General features: G+C 42.9%; 1 long non-coding RNA gene across 1 annotated transcript in view; it reads right to left on the bottom strand.

Moving 5' to 3' along the window:
• The window catches only part of LOC117352655, a 194,737-nt gene that overhangs the window by 92,122 nt on the left and 81,933 nt on the right, over positions 1–20,682 (bottom strand). Inside the window, exon 2 of the long non-coding RNA XR_004537750.1 lies at positions 15,622–15,723. This is a non-coding gene — a long non-coding RNA (uncharacterized LOC117352655). The remainder of the gene's footprint in view (positions 1–15,621; positions 15,724–20,682) is intronic.

The following is a 20,682-nucleotide window of genomic DNA, read 5'->3' as shown; positions in this document are numbered from 1 at the left end:
ATTCAGTTGATGTTGAAGGTGTATGTGTAGTGATCTGACCAGAGGGATGGGGACCAGGTTCCATTGGGTATTTGAATTACTGGGGTGGGTGGTTGATAGGTCATGAAGGCTGCGATGTCGAGTTGATGTCCTTATTCATGAGTTGTTTGAGGGTTTAGGATTTGAAAGGATAAGGCAATGAGGAATGATAGTTTTTTGCTTGGTTGGATGTTTGGTCTTCAAGGTGCAGGTTTAGGTCTCCTAGGATAAGGTTGTATTCAGCTGTTAAAGAGTTTTGGAAAATGAAGTTTTCAAATTCAGGTCTTACTGTGGTCCAGTTTCCTGGTATTATGTAGCAGAGCATGCAGTTTAGTGAGTTTTTTAGTGTGGTGCTTGTGAGATGACAGGCAAGGAAGTCAATTTATGTGGTGAATGTTTTTTCTAGTATATTTAGGGATAGGGAGTCTTTGAGTATAATTGCTAGTCCCCCTCCTCTTTTTTTTTCTCTGCAGGTCACTTATTTTGTACCCCTGAGGGCATACCTCACTCTCTCCTCAAAAATGGATTTCCTGTCCTATTAACCCTCTTTCTTCCTCCCCTCTTAAAGTCAATCAATTTGTACCTTTGCTTAATCTTTGTAAACCGCATAGAACTTCATGGTATTGAGGTATATAAGCTGTTAATATTATTATTATACCTCTGTTATTATAGGGTCTTTGTCTGAGGTTAACCAGGTTTCTGTGAGGAAAAGGCAGTCTAGGTTTTCGGTTTTTATCCAGTTTTTTATTTTTAGGTCCCAAGGTTTTAGGTCCCAAGGCTCTGATATTTACGTAGGCACATGTTAGGGTAGTGATATCAGTTTGATGATTGTGAGACGTTTCAGGGTAGATGAGTGTTTTGGGAGGAGGTTGAGGTTTGGTCTTGGGGAGTGTTGGTCTTCTTCTCCAGGTTAAGGTAATGGAATGTTGAGTGCTGGTTTGTTGGTTTGAGCTTCTTGTTATTTGGGTTCTCCTGTTGTGGTGTTGTATATTGATTGTAGTTGGGCCTTTGGGTGTGTTGGATAAGTTATTTGCTACTACTTTCCAACTGGTAATGAGGAGGATTAGCAGGAGGGTGGCTTGAGTGTGTGTTTGTGGAGTTAGCTTCATTTTGAGATAGGGGGTAGGGGTTTGGATTGGTTCGGAGTGTCGTCTGTCCTGCTGGTTTCGGTGTGGGAGATAGATCCCAGTGTTGTGTGGGAGAAAGATCCTGTTTGATCTTTTCAAAAAGTTAGAGCCATAGGGGGCTTCGGGAGGCGGAGCTGGTCTTCCACGCGGCCCGAAGTCTCTTCCCTGCAGCAGGAGGGCTGGTGTGCGTTGGGGCAGCTCCCAGTATCAATGGAGCTGCCCTGAAGAAAGTATCCGACGCTGCTGTGAGCCGCAGGGGACTTCAGGAGGCGTAACTGGTCTCCCACACGGCCCAAAGTCTCTTCCCTGCAGCAGGAGGGCTGGTGTGCGTTGGGGCAGATGAAAGAATGATGCTTTGTCTGAGCGGTTGATTCCTTATGCACACACACACTCATAACATTGACAGACTCTTGCGTATGCAATGTACATGTTATCAATTCTAGCGCTATATGAATTTAGGAGACATTTAAAGACATATTTGTTCCTGAAACATTTAGGCAACTAATTGGTATGGATATTGTAATGAACTACCAAGATCATTATAGTATTACTAGTATTTTAGCCCGTTACATTAATGGGTGCTAGAATATATGTCTGCCTGTGTTTCTTTATTTCTGTCTCTCTCTCCCTCCCGCTGTCTTTCTTTCTGTCCGTCTCTCTCCCTGGCCCCCTTTGTCTGTCTGTCTTTCTGTCTCTCCCTGTCCCTGTGTCTTTCTTTTTTTCTTTCTATCTCCCTTCCTCCCGCTGTCTGTCTTTCTCCCTGCCTCCTATGCAGCAGAATTTCTCTCCCCCCCCCACTTCCCTTTCCCTTCTCACGGTCTAGCTAGCTTCTTTAGTCCATTGCCGCCGCCCCCCCTTCCCTTCCCTTCCCGCGGTCCCGACAAACCTGCCGACTCCAGCAGCGTCTGCAGCACTGTACACACGCTGCTTCGGGGCCTTCTATTGCCCTGATTTGCTCTGCCGCGTCTCTGATGATGTCATCAGGGACGTGCCAGAGTAAATCAGGGCAGTAGAAGGCCCCGAAGCAGCGTGTGCAGAGTGCTGCAGGCTGCTGGAGTCGGTAGGTTTTGAGTCGGGACCGCAGGAAGGGGGAGGGTGGCAAGACGTCGGGAGAACTGACTTACCGATCCTGTGGAGAGCAGGGAGTCCAGCGCTGGCGGCCAGTCCTGCGAGTGTAGGTGGGGGCTGGGGACTTCCGCATGTGCATTCCTGCGGCCACGGACCTACAGAACAGGGAACATGGAACACGCAAGTAGGAGTGCGCATGCACGGCTAGGGTTTTATTATATAGGATTTTTAATTATTTGGTTATCTAATTTCATCTCTTAATTGTAATCTTTATAATTTTTTATAAACCGCATAGAACTTTACGGCCCTGCAGTATGTAAGTTGATTATTATTATTATTTCTTATGAAGGGAATTAAAAAAAAAATCAAGTACAATTCTGGAATCTCTTTGGGGCACACCACTGTGCCATGGCACACAGTTTGAGAGACATTCACTAGGCTATTCCATTATGGAGGGTAATTTTATAATAGAATGTCTAGGCTGTGAAGGGAGAAATACTGCATATAGGCAAAATGTGCATTTATAAAATAACCCCATGAAAAGAAGGCACTGATATTTACAACTGCTCTGAGGGAGTCACAAAGGGTTCCATGTGCTAGTATGTATTTTATAACAAACCATGATACCAACTAAAAAGCTTTACAAATTTACTCTTTTATAGGGTACTTTTGTTGGGGACTTGTATGCTGCCTTTTTGTGGCTTTGGCATTTCAAAACTTGCATTCAAAATGGTTGGCACTGAAGGATTAAGCGACTTATCCGGGGTCACAAGGAGCAGCGCTGGGATTTGATCTTGAAACCTCTGGGTGCAGAAGTAGCAGCTCGGCTAGAGGGCCACAGCCCTTCCCCTTGAACAGAGACATGTGGGTGCTTATACAATTCTCCCTCATATGTTATTTGCGGTTTTCTATTAAAAACCATCGTGAATATGGTGAAACCACGAGCAACATGGTGGGAGACCTGGCCTGTTCCTGAAGGAGAGGCAAAACACGGCGAAAAAAGTGCCGGGAATCAGCAATTTTATCTGTAAACGCATGGGGGGGGGGGGAGGGAGCCAGCAAGCTAAAAACTGCGAATAATCGAAACCGTGATTGCTGAAACCGCGAATATGGAGGGAGAAGTGTACTTATTGCATACCCTAAACCCCACCCCCTTTTTTTACAAAGCCACGGACTTGCAATGTGTACAGATCATTCAAGATGGACGGGGTTCCAACCCTTTTGTAGAGACATCGAAACATTGAAAATCGGGTGGAAGTTAAGGACCATATGTCCATTCTGTCCATCCATGCCATCTACTATCCCTTCTTTTCCATTTTAAGATATTCATGTGCTTGTCTTAGGCTTTCATGAAGCCCTCCCACTTGCCTCCGTTTCATTCCGGGTTACCATTCAAACCTAGCGGCTTCCTGATGTACTGCATGGTCAGCGTTGGTTTCTGAGGGAAAGGGCTGTTCTTCTAGTCCTGAAACCAGCTCGGTCGAACCGCTATGAGGATTTTTTTTTTTTACTTTTCAAGTTACCTCAATCATCTAGAGCAGTGGTTCCCAACTCTGTTCTGGAGGACCACTAGGCCAGTTGGGTTTCAGGATGGCCCTAATGAATATGCATGGAGCAGATTTGCATGCCTGACACCTCCATTATATGGAGATCGCTCTTATGCATATTCATTAGGGCTATCCTGAAAAACTGACTGGCCTGGTGGTCCTCCAGAACAGGGTTGGGAACCGCTGGTCGGCTTCAGTTCTACACATATCCAGCGAAGTGTTTTTGTTAATTGGTTTTTACGTCACGGAGGAGGCACGGGCATGTCAAACTCCATATTGTTTGGATCATTTGCGGCCAGTGTGCCACTGTTTGCCCTCATTTGTACTGCGTGACATTATTATATTTCTTTAGTGCACTTATGTACACTGCTAGCCCACGAGACGATCCTATGATGGTGTGCGGGTTCAAGCAAGGCTAATGTCTTTACTTGGAACCTCCAGTCAAAGGTTGGAACATTGTATACCACTCCTTATGTTTGCGTCGTCACACTGAGGATCATCTTCAACACCATTATTATTTATTATTGTTTGGAGTTTTGCAGTCTGAGGGCAATCTAGTGCATGTGGAGCGTGGCGCTCGCCCGGTTTTTGGCATCTTTTAAGTACCGTTGCATCAATAAGAGATTATATATTAGTAATTTCTTGAAGTCAGAGGCAGTTTTAATTTCCACCGCCTCCACTGGGAAGCTTTTCCACACTTCATTACTTTTTGGAGTTTTTTTAAAGAGCAAAATGTTACTGAAACATTTCTTTTAGAGTGAAATATTTCTGTGAAATTCTTGTATTTTAAATATTTGTAAGAGGGAGTGATGTAGTTATATTCAGTAATTACTCCACTTTTAATTTAGGGAGCCATTCTCAACGGAAGAAAAAGCCTCAGGTTTTCTTAGGGTAGAGCATAAACGCTCAAACCTCCTCCTCCACCAACATCATCGGCTAAAAAGCTTCCGGAGAGAATGTGCAAATTACCACATTTAACTCTTACTGCAGGACTGAAATAGCTATCGCTCCAAATTGTGAGGGAAAAAGTGATATTTAGATGTTAGCCAACGTTTCACGGTCAAAGGACCGTTTCTTCAGGGCTTATTAACATTCACTATCCTCCAATTTTGTAGGCTGCTTGCTCTTTCAAACCAGCGTCCTGTCGGGTTATTTGTTGTCATTTTTTTCTAGAGGACTGCCGCTGCTCTTCTCAGCCCTTAGGCACCAGTAGTTCCTTCACGAGCAGTGGAGTAGTAAAAGGGGGGGGGGACCATCCCAGGCGCCATCTTGGTGGGGGCGTTAGCACCTCTCTTCCCCCCTCCCCCCACATCATGCTCATGCCCTCCCTTCTCTCCCCCCCCATCTCTTTCAATGTTCGCCTGCAAGAACAACATTTCCAGGCCGCTGCTCATGGCCTGGCTCCCCTCATCACTGATTGAATCATATCCACGTCATTCTCTTTTTGGTTGGGCGGAGAGCTTTTCAGCACCCCCTTCTAGTGTGAAGAGTTTCAGTCTCTGGTAACCAGAGCTGAGATTGTGATGTCATAATGCCTCATTCCACCAATAAGAGTCAACCTCATCAGTGATGACACAATGGCTTGATTGTTCTATACTTGGCTCACTTTTATTACATTCCAGGGGGTGCTGAAAAGTTCTCAGCCCAACCAATCAACTTCCTAAATTCTAAGCGTTATTTTGCCACTGTCGCTGAAAAAAAGAGTGTTATCTTATTTCGTTACATATCAATTTGCAAAAACAAAATTCTATGTTTTGACATTGTTTCAGATAATTGATAGAACCATATCCACATCATCCTCTTCTTGGCTGGACTGAGAACTTTTCAGCACCCCCCCCCCCCCTTGTTCAGCTATGAACATTTATCAAATCTCCTTTTCTATGTGGTAAAAGAGACTGTACACAAAGAAAGCCCATTTAAAATGGCTTTCTTTGTATGTCTGCAAAGGAGAATGAACCTCAAGCATAACATAAACGGAGCCGATAGCCTCTCACATGCTGAAATGTGACAGCTAACCTAAAAAGAAGAAAGGCTTTAATTTGGGTTTTCCCACTGCACAGAGATTCTATTCACATTTTTTTTTTTCCAAGGGAAAAAAGTGATCTGATTAAATGTATTTCTTCAAGGCAGCGAATAAGTATCTCACTTGAAAGTTTTCAAAGTTTGGAAAGTTGCTGAATTGAATTCATTATGTATTGACATCTTGAGTAAAATGATAAAATAACGCTACGAACAATTCATTTCACAGAGCATTAATAATAATGATTGTCTTCTAGAGCTATTTTATTAGAGTAAAAAACGTATTTTTTTTTTTCGTTTTATTGGCAAAGATCAAACCTATTATTGAAATAATCCAAAATAACTTTTTTACCTACATCTCACATGATTAATATATTTCACATAGTTGGTTTAATTTTAGGTTTAGTCATATCTCTCAAAAGAAAAAAGACTGAACTTCTTGCATTGTTCATTTTGCCAGTGTGCTGGGACCATATTTCTGAAGAAATAATTTGCAATTTGCATTTAAATTAATGGAAACCATGGGAAGCAACTTTCTAAAAGAAATGCCACAACCTGTTAGCCGAAAACAAAAAGATTTTAACCTTCATCTTTTTTTCCTAATGGAAAATATTTACACACAATATATCATAGCAAAAAGATTTTGATATTATAGGTCACCCAAATTTGGGCATGGATCCCAGAGCTACGTGAGTTAACAATCAATAATTGGTGTTAATTAGTTTTAATTATGTATGTATTGTTGTTATCCACCTAGATTGTATGGAACATAAATACAAAAATAAATCCCCCCTCCCCCCCTTTTATCAAGCTAAACTAGAGGTTTGTAGCATGGACTGGCACGGTAAGTGCTCTGACGCTCATAGGAATTCTATGAGCATTAGAGCTATTACCATGCCGGCTTGCGTGAAAAACATCTAGCTTAGCTTGATAAAAGGGGCCCTAAGTAAATATTGGACAATATTTGAGCCTTGTGCCTTATTCTATAAAATGTATCTTACAATTACAGCCATGCAATCTATAGTTTACCTTTTATATTTAGACTTGATGACAAACTATATCTAATAATTCTTTTTCTATACAGCTGGATCTTCGGAAGTGCTTCAAACTGGTCATTCACCATGTTTGATAGATTGTACTAGATTTGTCATTGATCCATTGCATTTTTTTTTACTTTTTTTTTCTTTTGTACTAGTCTTTAAGCCTATTACATTAACGGGTGCTAGAATATATGTTTGTCTGTCTTTATTTATTTCTGTCTCTTTCTGCCGCTGTCTTTTTCTTTCTCTCTCTCTCTCCCTGCCCCTGTCTCTTTCTTCTTTTCTTTCTGTCTCCCTCCCTCCCTCCCACTATCTGTCTTTCTTTCTATCTGTCTCTCTCCCTGCCCCCTATGCAGCAGCATTTCTCTCCCCCCTCCACTTCCCTGTGCAGTAGCTACATTAGCATTCCCTCCCCCTCCATTTCCCTTTGCTGTAGCATTTCCCTCCCACCCCACTACCCTGTGCAGCATTTTTCTCCCCCCCCCCACACACACACACTTCCCTGTGGTCTCTCTGTCTGTGTTTGTTTTGGTGTTTGTCTCTTTGCCTGCTGTATGTGTGTTTGTTTGTTTTTCTGTGTGTGTTAGCCCGTTACATTAACGGGTGCTAGAGTAGATGTTTGTCTGTCTGGGTTTTTTTTTTTTAATTTGTCTCTCTCTCTCCTTGGACGCTGTCTGTAATTCTTTCTCTCTGTGTTTCTCCCTGGCTCCCTGTCTGTCTATCTTTATTTCTAACTCTATCCTCTTCCCTCACATGTGCCTTTTTTCTTTCTCCTCCCCACTTCTTTCCAACATCTGCTCCCCCTGTCCCTCAGACTTCCATTCAGAAGCTGTCCCTCCTCTCCCCCACACTTCCATTCAGTGTCTGTCTCCCTCTCTCTACCCCTTTTATCTACTGTTCACCCTCTGTCTTGCCCCTTCAATTCACTGCCCTGTCTTCCTCTTTCCATCCAGTGTCCGCCCTCTCTCTCTCTCTCTGTTCCATATGGCATGCACTCCTTCCTTTTCCCTTGGTCTGGCATACCTTCCTCCTTACCTCCATGCCCTACCATTCTCTCCCCCTCTGCTCCCTTTCCTGCTTGAACTTCATCGGGCAGCAGCATTCACAATTAATTGCTGTTGCCGGCTTCAGGCCTTCCTCTCTGGCGGGTCCTGTCTTCATGAAAACAGGAAGTAGGCAGGACCCGCCAGAGAGGAAGGCCTGAAGCCGGCAACAGCAGCGAATTTAACGCTGCTGCTGCTGCCCAAAGAAGCCAGGACTTAACAACAAAGCTCCCTCCAGCTTTGGCAGCCGTGAGAGCCTTCTAGTGAGGTAGGGAAACTGCTGGACCACCAGGTTTAAAAAAAAAAAACTTACTAACGATGGTGGCAGTGCTGAGGGGGTGGAGGGTTTGAAAAGGTACAGCGGGGGCGGTGCTGGGGGGGTTTGAAAAGCCATCGGCCGTGAAGTATGCCGCCTGCATACTTCACGGCCGAAGGCTTTTCAGGACTTTAAAAACTTACCAACGATGGCGGCAGTGTTGGGGAGGGTTTGATCCACGCCTGGTGCGAGTGTGATGTTGAAGTTTATTTTTAATTTTGAATTTGCCACGGTGGCTCCCCTCACCATCGCCGCCTTCCTCGGAATCCTTGCAGCAGCGCAAGGTGGAGAGCAGGGAGGCTTGTCTGGCGCGCATGCGCACTCCTACCGGCCACATCCCGACAGATCAGATCTCAGGGAACACGCGGCGAGAGTGCGCATGTGAACTTAGCATTTTTTTTATTATAGATAACTAGTTTTTTAGCCTGTTACATTAACAGGTGCTAGAATAGATATGTAGACTTTTACCACAATGGAGCGCTGAGGCCTTTCTTTCTTTCTGGATGTCTGTCTTTTTTCTGTCTCTCACCCCCTGTCTGTCTTTTTTTCCGTCTCTCTCCCTGCCCCCTACATGTCTTTCTTTCTTTCTGTCTCTCTCCCTGCCCCCTGTCTTTCTGCCTTTCTTTCTTTCTCTCTCCCTATTCCTCTAGCCACCGCCACCAATTTAAGCCTGCTTCCCCAACGTCGACATTGATATTATCGTACGCTGAGGTGCTTCCCTGATGGGTGGTTATATTGTACTGCACATGTAGAGGCACGGAAGCACGCTAAGGGTTTTATTATTATTATTGATTATATTTAATTTAACTCTAAATACTTTAAAGTTTTTTCACTTATCTATAAGATTGTTGGTCAGAGACTCTATCCGGCACGTTTCATCCTTAGGCTTTTTCAAGGTTGTCCCTTGCAAAATAAAACAAATTTTAATTCATGCACTCTGAATGAGATTCTTCAGCTCTCCTTCAGAGCTAAGGCAACGTTATTACTAATAAATATCACCTTTTGTTCTCATGTCCCGCTGTCCTAACAGTTAGCTTTCTACTTAAGATGGCGGCAACGTCTTCTCTCTTCCTTCTAAATTAGCTGTGATATCATCATAGACTCTAGCCACCAATTGGTTGAATTTTTATGAATGAACTACTCATCAGTAATTTTTCTCCAGATTGTCTGATCAGTATTTTACATTGAGAAGTGCAACTAATAAGAACAATTGCCGACAGAAGGGACTTATTCTATTAAATGTTCATATAAAATTTTATAGTGTGCAACTCAGAAAGAGGCATGGCCATTGGCAGGTCAGGGGCATTCTCAGAAATTAGTTGTGATGTTATCAAATAGGGCAGTTTATGTACCCAGTTTCCATGCCAGCATTTATACCAGATTTTAACAGGCATAAGTGATGTGCCCAAAGATAGACACAAGATCCATGCTAAGCTGAAATTCTATAAAGGTGGTTCCGTGCAGGAATCGGATGGGGCTTGATATACCACTTTTTCTGTGTGGTTACCGCTATTATACTAACGAAAAACTCCCCAACTCCTATCTGTCTGTATGTCCTAATTAAATTATAAGCTCTTCTGAGCAGGAACCACCCATTACATGTTAAATGTACAGTGCTGAATATACCTTTCATTGCTATAGAAATGATAAGTAGTAGTAGTAGATTAAATATTTTATAGAAACACGATGGCAGATAAAGGCCAAATGGCCCATCCAGTCTGCCCATCCGCAGTAACCATTATCTCTGTCTCTCTCCGAGAGATCCCACATGCCTATCCCAGGCCCTTTTCAATTCAGACATAGTCTCTGTCTCCACCATCTCTTCTGGGAGACTGTTCCATGCATCTACCACGTTTCCGTAAAAAAGTATTTCCTCAGATTACTCCGGAGCCTATCACCTCTTAACTTCATCTTTTGCCTTCTCATTGCAGAGTTTTTCCTTTCAAATGAAAGAGACTCGACTCATGCACATTTACATTATATAGATATTTAAACGTCTCTATCATATCTCCCCTTGCCCGCCTTTCCTCAAAAGTATACAGATTGAGATCTTTAAGTCTGTCCCCATACGCCTTATCACGAAGACCACGCACCATTTTAGTAGCCTTCCTCTGGACTGACTCCATCCTTTTTATATCTTTTTGAAGGTGTATCCTCCAGAATTGTACACAATATTTTAAATGAGGTCTCACCAAAGTATTATATAGGGGCATCAATACCTCCTTTTCCCTACTGGCCCTACTACCCTATGCAACCTAGCATCCTTCTAGCTTTCGCTGTCACCTTCTCAACCTGTTTGGCCATTTAAGATCATCACATATAATCACACCCAAGTCCCACTCTTCCGTCATGCATATAAGCTTATCAACCCCCCCCCCCTAAACTGTACCTTTCCCTGGGGTTTTTGCAGCCCAAATGCATGATCTTGCATTTCTTAGCATTAAATTTTAGCTGCCAAATTTCAGACCATTCCTCAAGCTTCACTAGGTCTTTCTTCATGTTCTTCACACCATCCTGTTTACTCTATTGCAGATTTTGGTATCATCTGCACAGAGGCATATCTTTTTTTTTTTTAATCTTTATTGATTTTCCAACCTTCAATAGTGCAGTACATAAATATATCATATATAATAAGTCAATATAAGCGCATTTAACTTTCAAATATACATAATCAACCAATTTCTCCCACCCACCCACCTAATGATAATTTAATAAAACACAGAAACATAGATTTCCCCAATAACCTTAGCCTATTAGCCAAATCCTTCCATCTTCCCACCCTTCCCTGGATGTGCACCAAAATAAACAAAAACTGACTCGCAATCAAAAACCTTCACTACCCTCTGTCGCCTTTCACTCAACCAGTTCTTGACTCAGCCCGTCACTTTGGGACCCATCCCGAGGGCGCTCAGTTTATGTATTAGACGTCTTTAAAGGCTTTGCTAAAATCTAAATACATCACATCTAACGCACATCCTCTATCCAATTCTCTGGTCACCCAGTCAAAGAAATTGATCAGATTTGTCTGACAAGATCTACCTCTAGTGAATCCATGTTGCCTCTGGTCCTGTAATCCACAGGATTCCAGAAACTTGACCATTCTCTGTTTTAAAAGTGTTTCCATTAATTTGCTTACCACAAAAGTCAGACTTACTGGCCTGTAATTCCCTACGCATGCTAAAAAGCTTAGTGCACCTTTGTAAAAGACGGGGGTAAGGCTCTGTCCCTAGTGTCTTGACAGAATACATTTATAGATATGCTAACCTCAAGTCAGCAGGGCAGACTTTAAGAGCAGGAACTACGTCATAATATTCTTGGAGTTTGCAGCTCTGTTTTTATCACTTTGATTTTTACTTTTCACCTCACAAAGTGACAAGGTGTGGTTGCCATGTTAGTCCAATTTCCAAGGTAATATAAAGAAATTAAAAAAACACCAAGGAAATAAGGTGATATCTTTTTTATTGGACTAACTTGATGCATTGTATGATGAACTTTCAAAGGTAACCCTTCAGAAAGATTAGTTCTCATCTGAAGAAGATTTACCTTTGAAGGTTCATCATAAAATGCATCGAGTTAGTCCTTGGGTTTTGTTTGATTTATTTATATTATCAATTAACAAAGCTGTGAACATAATCCCAGAATACCTAAGATACAAAACGGCCTCTGCCTATCCCTGATGACTTTGCATTGTTGCTAGTTGGCATTTTCCAGCTAGATATTTTGGGGTCATTATTCACCGATTTTGACCTTCTCAGAACATTCCAGATGCGATCTTCCACGTAGAAGGATCAGTTTGGAAAGAGTCCATTTACATTTAAATTCTCCTACAGACAAAGAAGGGAGCTAAAGAATTTGCTTTCTCTGTAAAACACAGAGCCTTTATCTTCTGTTCAAACAGTAAAGGATTGTATCTCTCCATTTCATTGACTAAGGAAAGCCAATATGAAAAAATCCCTATCGCTAAAACGCCTCCTTTAGCTGTTTGCAGATAAGAGTTTCAGTGTGTTCAGGTTAGCAGTTCATTGTCTTATGCAGGGCTAGGAGGAGAAAACAATATCTGCTCATTAAAGAAAAGTTTATGGTGTTTCACAGTGGAAGAAAAACTTGGGGGTTTAGCTGCAGGGAAAATTAAAATGTTAAGGCTGGAGCATTTTCTAGACAATTCTTCAGAAGCAGAAATAAACATTCTGAAGAAAGATCATGGGGTTTTTTTTTTTCATGTTCTCATACATTTGTAATGTTTTAATGAGATACAAGGGTCATTTCACTAAGGAGCGCTAGCCGATTTAGCGTGCACTAAAAGCTAAACACATCCATTATATTCTATGGGCGCGTTGGTAATTAGCGCGCATTAAATTAGCTAGTGCGCCTTAGGCCCTCTTTTACTAAGGTTGCGCTAACCAATTAGCACGCGCTAATCGGTTAGCCGACCTTAGTAAAAGAGGGGGACAGTTTTTGTCAGTTTGTTTTAAAAAAAAAATGATCTTTCTTTAGCCACTCCTACCATGGTGAATTTCAGGGAATTATGGCTCTTCTATATGGCTTTTCCACAGCATCCTATGAATAAATCACGACGGCAGGTATAAAACTGAATAAAACACACAAGAAATGATCAATGGGCTCAGAGGAAGATGGAGGTTAGTAAGTTTCAAGTTCTTTTTATTTGCTATATCGCTTAAAAAAAAAATTTATCAAGTAATTGCAGAGGGACCAAGGTAATCAGTTAAATTTAACTGATTACCTTAGGGAACATTTGCAGCGGATCAGAACTGGAGAGGTTTTCAGGTGAATAATCAATAATTCTAGCTGGCTGGAAGAGAATGTTCCTTGATCAAGTAACTTCGTTCTCCATTATCTCAGGTATAACTTACAGTTTAAGCTTCCTTAGGCATGGGAAAATACAAGCAAACATGTGTACCTGGGGATAACACTGGAGGACCTTTCCGGACTAGCATCAAACCCATTTCTTTTTATATCTGTAACTCATCAAGTCACTAGTACTCAAACACGAGTTGATGTCATAAGAACATAAGAAGCACCATCTCCGGATCAGACCTTCGGTCCATCAAGTCCGGCGATCCGCACACGCGGAGGCCCTGCCAGGTGTACACCTGGCGTAATTCTTAGTCACCCATATCCTTCTATGCCTCTCGTAAGGGGATGTGCATCTAGTTTGCTTTTGAATCCTAGGACGGTCGATTCCGCAATAACCTCCTCTGGGAAAGCATTCCAGGTGTCAACCATTCTCTGCATGAAGCAGAACTTCCTGATATTTGTCCTGAACTTGTCCCCCCTTAGCTTCATTCCGTGTCCTCTTGTCGGTGTCAAATTGGACAATGTAAATAGTTTTTTCTGCTCTATTTTGTCGATTCTTTTCAGTATTTTGAAGGTTTCGATCATATCCCCTCGCAGTCTCCTTTTCTCAAGGGAGAACAATCCCAGTCTCTTAAGTCGATCCTTGTATTCCAGTTTCTCCATACCTTTTACTAGTTTTGTTGCTCGTCTCTGCAAAACTCTCCAGCAGTTTTATATCCTTCTTTAGGTTGGGAGACCAATGTTGGATGCAGTATTCCAAGTGGGGTCTGACCGTGCTCTATGAAGCGGCATTATGACCCTCTCCGATCTACTCGTGATTCCCTTCTTTATCATGCCCAACATTCTATTTGCTTTCTTCGCCGCCACTGCACATTGTGCTGACGGTTTCAGGGTCCTATCTATCAGTACACCCAGGTCCTTTTCTTGTTCGCTCTTACCCAGAATTGCTCCTGACATTCTATACTCGTGTTCCTTGTTCTTTCTGCCTAAATGCATTACTTTGCATTTCTCCACATTAAACTTCATTTGCCATTTCTCCGCCCATTTCTCTACCTACACAAGTCGCTCTGGAGTTCCTCGCTATCCTTCTGCGATCCGATTGCCCGGCATAGCTTTGTGTCGTCTGCAAACTTGATGATCTCACTGGATGTTCCTTCTTCTATGTCACTGATGAAAATATTAAATAAGATGGGCCCAAGTACCGAGCCCTGGGGTACACCGCTAGTCACTTTCTCCCAGTCTGAGAACTTCCCATTTATGCCCACTCTCTGCTTTCTGTTCTCCAGCCATTTGCCTATCCATCTTTGTATATCCCCCTCTATTCCATGGCTTTGTAGTTTCCTGATAAGTCTTTTGTGTGGAACTTTGTTGAATGCTTTCTGGAAATCTAAGTATATTATGTCCACCAGTTCTCCACTACCAATTTGTTCGTTCATGGTCTCAAAAAATTGAAGTAAATTTGTTAAACATGATTTCCCTTTCCTGAAGCCATGTTGACTGGCTTTCATCAGGTCGTTTGTATCCAAGTGCCGGACTATGCTATCTTTAATCAGTGCTTCAACCATTTTTCCAGGGACAGAAGTAAGGCTCACTGGTCTGTAGTTGCCTGGTTCTCCTCTCGATCCTTTTTTGAAAATTGGCGTGAAATTCGCTATCTTCCAGTTGTCGGTATCTGTCCAGTTCTAATTATCAGGTTGGCAAATTTTTGCAATAACTCTCCGATTTCAACCTTCAATTCTTTTAAGACTCTCGGGTGAATTCCATCTGGTCCAGGGGATTTGTCACTTTTAAGTTTGTCAATCTGGTAGTATATCTGGTCCAAGTCCACTTCTACTATGGTGAGGCTGTCTTCTATTACTCCTTTAAACACTTCCACTGCTTCTGGTATTGTTGCGGTGTCACAAAGAAGGACACAAAGAAGGAATTTAGTCTGTCTGCAATTTGTTTGTCTTCCTAACAACAACCTGATTGTAACTGGCCTTGAGCTCAGATTTGGAGAAGGCAAATAATTACATCTAAAATCCAAGTTACAATTAGGATAGGCTAGTACTGACCATCAAGATATGACTTGTGCCACCCCCACCTTTACAATACTTCACATTCATAAGAACATAAGAAGTTGCCTCCGCTGGGTCAGACCAGAGGTCCATCGCGCCCAGCAGTCCGCTCCCGCGGCGGCCCATCAGGTCCATGACCTGTAAGGTGATCCTTCTCTAAAACCCTTTAGTCCCCTTTATCCTTCTATCTATACCCTTTCATAACCTATCTCAACCTCTATCTGTATCCCTCAATCCCCGTATCCTTCAGGAATTTATTTAATCCTTCTTTGAAACCCCGTAGTGTACTTTATCCTATCACAACCTCCGGAAGTGCATTCCAGGTGCCCACCAACCTCTGAGTGAAAAAGAACTTCCTAGCATTGGTTCTAAACCTGTCCCCTTTCAATTTCTCCGAGTGCCCCCTTGTTCTTGTGGTTCCCAATAGGCTGAAGAATCTGTCTCTCTCTACCTTCTCTATGCCTTTCATGATCTTGAAAGTCTCTATCATGTCTACTCTTGAGTCTCCGCTTTTCCAGGGAGAAGAGCCCCAGCCTTTCTAACCTGTATGCGTATGAAAGGTTTTCCATACCTTTTATCATTTTTGTCACTCTTCACTGTCGCTCTTCACTGTGTTGGTGTTTATGGTAGTCTTGCCAAGGGATATCAGACCGCCCCCGGAACACTCATCCATCTGCAACCGGACATAAATAGACATGCCTTACCAATTTTGCCAAGTCACGTCATTCTATGTTACCTATGCTTTGTAATACTAAGCTCGCCATACTGTTTCTCACCATACCATGTTTGTCATGTTTTACCATGCTTTGTTAACTATCCCCTCCCCTCCCTCTTTATACTAAACTGTGATAGCAGTTATTTGCGCAGGGAGCCACGCTGAATGCGCCGCACTGCTCCAGATTCTCATAGAGTTCCTATCAGCATCGTGAGCAGTGCGGAGCATTTAGTGCAGCTCCCTGAGCTAATAACCGCTATTCTGGGGTATGTTTTTCCAGCCCTATTAGACAATGTTTGCCATGTCAGCCCTATTAGACCGTACTAGGTCTGAGAGTGTGACGCAGGAGTTGGGAACTGCAGCCTTGACACCCTGAGGTTGTGGGTTCTGACATGCGCTTCTCCTTGTGACCTTGGACAGATCACATGGTCCCCAATACCTGATAAGATTGCTGCGAGATCTTATCATCAGCCCATAATTAAAGACCTCATGACAGCGACAGTTACAATAAGATAGGTTTATTAGTAATAAGCAAAAGGCAACTCACATGAAATAGCAAAGTAGAGCATACATACGAAATAGCAATCTGATGTTCTTTTGGGTCTGACTCCTCTCTCTTCTCTCCTACCTCCTACTTACTTATGCCATCCAGCATGTCCCTTATATACATTATATCAGTAGACTAGGGCAGTGTTTTCAACCTTTTTACACCTATGGACCGGCAGAAATAAAAGAATTATTCTGTGGACCGGCATCGGTCTATGGACCGGCGGTTGAAGAACACTGGGCTAAGTCGTGGGCCAGACCCCGCCCATCTCCACCCAATCTCCTCCCCAAACCCCACCCCTATAATAGTACTAATTGCACCTTGCACGTCCCACACCTCATCTGGAAGCCTTCCCTCTGACGCTGCAACGTCAGAGAGAAGGCTTCCGGTTCAGGCGCCCGTAGAAGCCACTGCCCGTGGCTTTGTGCACTGAATCAGTGAGGAAGAGAGAGCTGGCTTGAAGATAACGCCGCATCGATCGCACCGTGGACTGGCGGTTGAAGAACACTGTTTTGGGCCTGATGTACTTGCTGGCGCTGTGGACCGGCACTGGTCCATGGACCGGTGGTTGAAGAACACTGGACTAGGGTACCTCCTAGTTACTCACTTCTCATTGGTTGTCACATATGTCATTTGTATTGGATGGATGGTCTACACTTATCATGGAGCCATACTGAAACGTGACGCCACCTGGTGCCAAAACTGATCTTTCTATATTTCCCTGACAAGTGCATTTCCAATACTAAGGCTGATAACTCTGGAGAACAGATTCCCCCCCCCCCCCCCCCACCTTCCTGAGTTACACTGTTCTTCGCTAGAACTTCTTAGGAGAACATCATATCATGTCCCAAAACAATAATGATACAGTCAGGACTGCTGGTTTCTGGAGAAAAGGTGAATCTCTCTCTCTTTTGCTGACAGAGAGGAAAATGATAGCTTAGAAGAATTAATTCATATGCATAATGTCTCGCTTGGAAATATAACTATTTGGGGTATCACAGGGGTCTTCGCCTACAATATATGCAGGTCTTATGCTTGCATCATTTTCCACCTACATTTTCATGCAGGTCTTATTCCTGATTCTCCTCTGATTAAATAGATTGTGAGCCCACCGGGACAGACAGGGAAAATGCTTGAACACCTGAACTATTTAATGTAAACTGGGAGAATGGTATAGAAAACTGAATGAATGAATGAATACTATCTTCTTTCTCCCTCCCTCACAACTTTGGCAGCCAAATGTTAAAAGAAAGAAGAGGGGTATTCCTACATTCTTCATGTTCTAATCCCTGATTTTCTGTTTCCCTCTGCAGGGGTACCATCCTCCATCTAATCCATTCATTTATCCACTGCATTTTTAACAAAACGACCAGCCCTAAATCAATATTAGGAAGCTAGAGTTCAGGATTAGGGGAAGAACATGGAGAGTGGCAGACAAAATTTAATGTGGACAAATGCAAAGTAATGCACATTGGGGAAGAATAACCTGAATCACAGTTACCGGATGCTAGGGTCCACCTTGGAGGTTAGCGCCCAAGAAAAAGATCTGGGTGTCATTGTAGACAATATGATGAAACATTCCGCCCAATGTGCGGCAGCGGCCAAAAAAGCAAACAGGATGCTAGGAATTATTTTAAAAAAGGATGGTTAACAAGACTAAGAATGTCATAATGCCCCTGTGTCGCTCCATGGTGCGACCTCTTCTGGAGTATTGCGTTCAATTCTGGTCTCCCTATCTCAAGAAAGATATAGCGGCGCTAGAAAAGGTTCAAAGAAGAGCGACCAAGATGGTAAAGGGGATGGAACTCCTCTCGAATGAGGAAAGACTAAAAAGGTTAGGGCTCTTCAGCTTGGAAAAGAGATGGTTGAGGGGAGATATGACTGAAGTCTACAAAATCCTGAGTGGAGTAGAACGGGTACAAGTGGATCGATTTTCACTCCATCAAAAATTACAAAGACTAGGGGACACTCGAAGTTACAGGGAAATACTTTTAAAACCAATAGGAGGAAATATTTTTTTCCCTCAGAGAATAGTTAAGCTCTGGAACGCGTTTGCCAGAGGATGTGGTAAGAGCGGAGAGCGTAGTTGGTTTTAAGAAAGGTTTGGACAAGTTCGTGGAAGAAAAGTCCATAGCCTACTATTGAGACAAATATGGGGGCAGCCACTGCTTGCCCTGGATTGGTAGCATGGACTGTTGCTATTATAGATTCCGTACGAACGTAAGGAAGTTCTTCTTCACCCAGAGAGTGGTAGAAAACTGGAACGCTCTTCCAGAGTCTGTTATAGGGGAAAACACCCTCCAGGGATTCAAGACAAGGCTAGACAAGTTCCTGCTGAACCAGAACGTACGCACAGGGCAGGATTAATTCTTCCAGGGCCCCTAGATACACAAGTACACTGGGACCCCCTGGCCCTGCCCTGCCCCCCACCCCGCCCATGTCCCTCCCCCATTTATCTGTTTTCTTCTTTACTTCTTTATTTCCACTTGTATTTCTTTTTTTAAAAAATTCAAAACAAACAAAGATTAGCATACCAGTGCACAGTTTTTCTTCTGTGCAACCTCCAAACATCTCTGAACAAATCCCCCTTCCTTCCCTTCCCACCTACTTACCCAGGAATTTAACTCTGAACCCTTTCCATGCATATATAAAAGTGTTCAAATATTTGTAAAGCAGTAGTACTATCCGAAATATAAGTCTATATTAATAACCAAGTTTACGCCTCTCAACTGTCTCACTGTACATCAGGAGTGTCCAACCTTTTGGCTTCCCTGGGCTGCATTGACCCAAAAAATGTTTCTGGGGACCGCACAAACGCTGCGACAAGACAGAGGAGGGAGCCGACAAGACGGTAAACACCCAGGGGCAGCAGAGGAAAACACTGCATTGCCCTCAATTGGAGCCGCACAAAATACTTTACAAGGCCACATGTGGCCCTCAGGCCGCAGGTTTGACACCCCTGCTCTACATCAACCAACTGTAACCCATATGTATGTATAAACAACCAAATCTGTAACTCCTCTAGTACGTTCCACTCCATGTATGTTAATTTGCAACAAAACAACAAGGCAAGCAGTCCACCAAAGAACCCAACATGAAACAAAAGAAGATCGGCAGAAAATAAGGAGATTCAAATCAGGTTAATTCAAGGTGCTCCCAAGAACCATGCCTGATGCATTTCACCAAACAAGGCTAGTCAACGCTAACAAAAAGCCATCTCTTTCATACAAACAGAACATAGAAAACACCTTTGCCTAGTATGGAATAAGTAATCACAAACTAACCTCTTCCCCTTTTACAAAACTGTAGTATGGTTTTTAGCCACGGCCAGCACTAAAAAATGCTCTACAGTTTTGTAAAAGAGGGGATAAAATAGAAATACGTAGACAAAGGTTAAATAAAACCACCAAGAAGCTCGACTCTGCATATAATGCAACACCACAGAAACAGCAATGCATGTCCCCTAAAGCAAAAAAACAAATATAAAAAATTTTTCTACCTTTTGTCTTGTCTGGTTTCAGCTCTCCTCATCTTCTTGTCACTCTCTTCCTTTCATCTTCTGTCTTTCTGTAACACTTCCAGAAACTGTATGCCTCCCCCTTCCATCTTTCCCTTCATTCCCATTGGTCTGGAATCCATCTTTTCTATTCCCTCTTCCAATGGTCTGGCATCTCTCTCCTCTCCTTCCCTTCCCTCTCCCACACCCACACCCCCATGGTCTAGAATTTCACTCTCTCCTCTCCCTTCCCCCCACTTCCATAAGCATCAGCCCCCTTTCTTTCCCTCCAACCCAATTCCATACAGTATCCTTCCCCCTTTCCCTGCACCCAAATTCCATCAGCATCTGCCCTCTTTCTTTCCCTTCAACCCAATTCCATCCAGTATCCTGGACCTGGACCAATCCCTGCGGAGTACCTCAAGGTTCACCACTCTCACCCATGCTCTTCAATGTCTTCATTGCCTCCCTTGGTACCCTATTAGACAAACTCGAAGTAACCTCATTCAGCTATGCAGACGATATAACCATACTCCTTCCCTTTGACTCACAAGACCCCACTACAACAGATAACCTGGTAAAAACCCTAGAAATAGTGGAAAACTGGATGACAGAACACAAACTGAAGCTCAATCCAGACAAAACTAAATTTCTACTGCTTGAAAAAGACAAAACCCCTTCGATAACTGAACTAGAAATAAAAACCACCAAATATCCTATACAGACCACTCTCAAACTCCTTGGAGTAACAGTAGATAGATGCTGCACCCTTCAGGTGCAAATCAACAAAATCACACAAAAAGCATTCTTTACCATGCGCAACCTTCGCAAAATTAGAAAATTCTTCGGCAAAGAACAATACAGACTCATAGTT

This window comes from Geotrypetes seraphini, chromosome 1 (genome assembly GCF_902459505.1).
Source record: "Geotrypetes seraphini chromosome 1, aGeoSer1.1, whole genome shotgun sequence".
NCBI lineage: Eukaryota > Metazoa > Chordata > Amphibia > Gymnophiona > Dermophiidae > Geotrypetes > Geotrypetes seraphini.
Note: the sequence above shows the minus strand (reverse complement) of the source record. Positions and strands in the feature narration are given on the sequence as shown.